General features: G+C 43.1%; 1 protein-coding gene and 1 non-coding gene across 2 annotated transcripts in view; both read left to right on the top strand.

The window, feature by feature from the left end:
• CLYBL (citramalyl-CoA lyase) overlaps positions 1–3,378 on the top strand; it is a 116,806-nt gene that overhangs the window by 108,233 nt on the left and 5,195 nt on the right. The gene's annotated exons all lie outside the window — the stretch shown is intronic.
• Positions 1,753–1,825, top strand: TRNAE-UUC (transfer RNA glutamic acid (anticodon UUC)). The gene has a single exon. It is a non-coding gene; the product is annotated as a tRNA-Glu (tRNA).

Here is a 3,378-nt window from a genome sequence, read left to right on the forward strand (position 1 = left end):
CCCGAATAGTCACTATATTCCCCAATCAGGCACAAAACAACCCCCTTCAAATATTTCAACTGTTACATTCTTATGAATCATTTACAGGGTCTCCCCATCGAAGGCCATGGAATATCACCTGTCAGAATCTCAGTGCCAGTAGTAAGGACAGATTAGCCAAATGTGAATTGCCCATGTTGAATGACTTCAGTTGAGCTTTTAGAAATTTCAAGTAGAGATATATTAACATCTGTAAATTCTCTGGTCATAGAGTGAATGACTATTGAATTTTAATTCAAAATATTAAAATACCTATCAAATTATCACTACAATTTAAAGTGTTAAAAAAAAAAAACATGTTCTCTATTCCCCAAGTCCTCAATAGTATTCTTTTACTCTCGATGGCAGTTTTAAAAGATGGTTTATCCATAAAACAAAGGGTTACTGATATTCAGAAGCACATACAAAGATCGAATGTCACCTCCTTTAATCCTTCTTACAAATGCTTTGGGTTTTTTGAGGACTTAAAATGTCATTCACATTTTTATTATTGAATTTTTTCTCACTGAAAATATCCTTTGGTATTTCTGCCATCATAATAATTATAGTAAGAGCTTCCAAGTGGAAACTCAGGATGGAAGCACGTTGCATTTCAGTTATTCCCAAGTCAGTTATTAAAATTGCATTTTCACATACTTGCTTATCTGGGCCTTACCTATATATCATTAATTTTTTCAGCCTCATTCTAAGTAATAATATCTCTGGGGGCTTCCCTGGTGGCGCAGTGGTTGAGAGTCCACCTGCCGATGCAGGGTACACGGGTTCGTGCCCCGGTCTGGGAAGATCCCACATGCCGCGGAGCGGCTGGGCCCGTGAGCCATGGCCACTGAGCCTGAGCGTCCAGAGCCTGTGCTCCGCAACGGGAGAGGCCACAACAGTGAGAGGCCCATGTACCGCAAAAAAAACAAAAACAAAAAAAAACTCTGAAATAACAGTTTAGATATGCTAGTTATTTTTTATAAATCACATTAAAATAAATTTTCAAATATATGTAAAATAATATAGATTAAAAATTTTTGATATTAATTTTTTCTATAATCATCTTATGTACCATGGTTACCAGACATGCTTTGAGGTATACTGATTAGTGGGAAGAGTTTGAGATTTGGGGTGAAAAAACGAAGATTCTAGTCCTATCCTACTCATAAGTTCCTTTAAAAAGATGAACTAATAACTGAACTGCAATTTTTCTATCTGTAAATCAGATTGTTGGATCCCCAGACTACTCTAGAACAGAGAAAAAATTACCCAGAATAAAGGAAAGGAAACAAGTGGTTCAATTTCCTCCCCCTCAGGGTCCAGGGCCCCCTTGGGTCCCCCAGGGCAGGGAGCAAGAACAGAGGGAGCCCTGGGGGTTCCAGTCTGGCTGCATCAAGCAGGGACTGAGCCCTGTGTGCTTTGTCGTGAGGAAAGTCTGTTGTCCCTCCTCCAGATTGCTCTCATTGAGGCTAGATTAGTCTCCCTTTCCTCAGGCCCTAGAGAAACCCCTTCATCAACAGACAGATCCAGTAACTTGTACTGTGGTCCTTCATTTTGCTTATCTATTGAGTCACTGATGACCAGAAGTACAGGGGGCTCTTGTCGAACACAGAAGGCCAACCCCACTTGCACATATGGATACACTGCTCTTTTTCCCCTGCCCCTCTCTTGACCTTCATTTGGCATCTCTAACCTTCTAAAGCTGACTTTAAAAGTACCTGTTCCCTTGGGAATTCCCTGGTGGTCCAGTGGTTAGGACTCCACACTTTCACTCCTGAGGGCCCAGGTTCAATCCCTGGTTGGGGAATTAAGATCACGCATGCTATGCAGCACAGCTAAATAAATAAAGTACTGTTCCCCAAAGCCCCTCCGAGGCCAAACCACTCCGTTTTGATGGCTCTTTCTCTCTGCAGCTTCTAATTCCTTAAGCACCGCTTACAGATAGACTCGCTTGCACTTTAACCGTTAAGTCATTTGCATGAGTTAACCTGACCCCAACCCAACATCACATTTGTTTAGGTCAGTCCCTGTGTCCTACTGGAGGCTCAGCAAGTGTTGGCCAACTGACCAGGGAGTATTACCAGACCAGGGAAAGATCAAGTGGCACAGAAAGACACTTGCAGATAAAGGAGAGCAGAAAGGTAAGAGTGATTCTATCTTCCCAAGTCATTGTCCCCTCAGTCACCCAGCTCAGGCCCCACAAAAGAAACAAGCTTCAGAACCATGTTTTGGGTGCTGGATTCTGGGGATTCAAAGATAGGTGAGCCCCTGTCCTCAAGGGCTTCCCAACACAGTGAGAAAGACAGCGACGTAAACAGATAATTACAGTAGAATGTGACAAGTGTTGTTACAGGAGGATGTATAAGGGAAGGAAGGAGAGAAATGAGCCCAACCAGGGAAGTCTAAAAATGATTCATGGACATGACATCTTCTGTCGACGTCTTGAAGCATAAGGAGCAGTTTGCCGGACAGACAGGGAAAGGACTATCAGAGCAGAGAGCAGAGCCTGTGGGAGAGGTGCAGAGGTGTGTGTGTGTGTGTGTGTGTGTGTGTGTGTGTAGACTTGCAGTAGACTAAGCTGAGAGCAGAGGCAGGGCCTGGTCTCACCATGGGGAGCCCTGGGCCCCCAGCTAAGGAGATTGCACTTGATTTTGTAAGTCCAAAGGGAGCCAAAGCAAGGTTTAAGCAAATGGATGATCTTATCTGATATTTTAGAAAAATAACATCATGGTCCCAATTAGGAAGGTATCCCAGCACTCTCTCAGCAAGACCTCTGCTAGCCAGCCTGGGAGCCAGGCAGCCTCCACACTGAGCTTTGGGTGCCTGGTAACCAAACTTAAATCCTTACCCCTTAACCAAATTGTGAGGGGACCAAGGCCATACTAGGGCCTGTCCAAGGACTCCAAGTGTGATAGGTTGAAAAACAGGAAAGAAAGAATGAAACAGTGCCCATTTGTGTCTCTGTGAGAGCATCATATTCCCCATTTTGAGGGGTATCAAGGAGCAGTTAACTTTGGGAGTAAGGAAGAGCTATGTGATAGGAAGTCAGGGCTGGGCCTGAGAGATTTTAGCAAGAAGAGGGTGCAACCAAGGTCCTAAAGACAAATTCCATAGTGAGCAACACTGACTAAAAGTTTTAGGAATTCACTGGGAACTGTAATGAGGTAAATAATTCATTGGGCATAAGACTTAGCATCATAGAGGAAGAAATAAAGTGTCACTCTGAAAAAGAAGGCATATAGCAGCTGTGCTAAAATGTTATCATTAATTCTGACACAGCAACATCACCATGGGAATGTGCCAAAGAGAACTCCCTGAATGCTCAAAGAAGTTATTTGAAAATACAATGAGTAGGGAAAT

This window comes from Lipotes vexillifer, unplaced genomic scaffold, assembly GCF_000442215.2.
Source record: "Lipotes vexillifer unplaced genomic scaffold, Lipotes_vexillifer_v1.1 scaffold291, whole genome shotgun sequence".
Taxonomy (NCBI): Eukaryota; Metazoa; Chordata; class Mammalia; order Artiodactyla; family Lipotidae; genus Lipotes; species Lipotes vexillifer.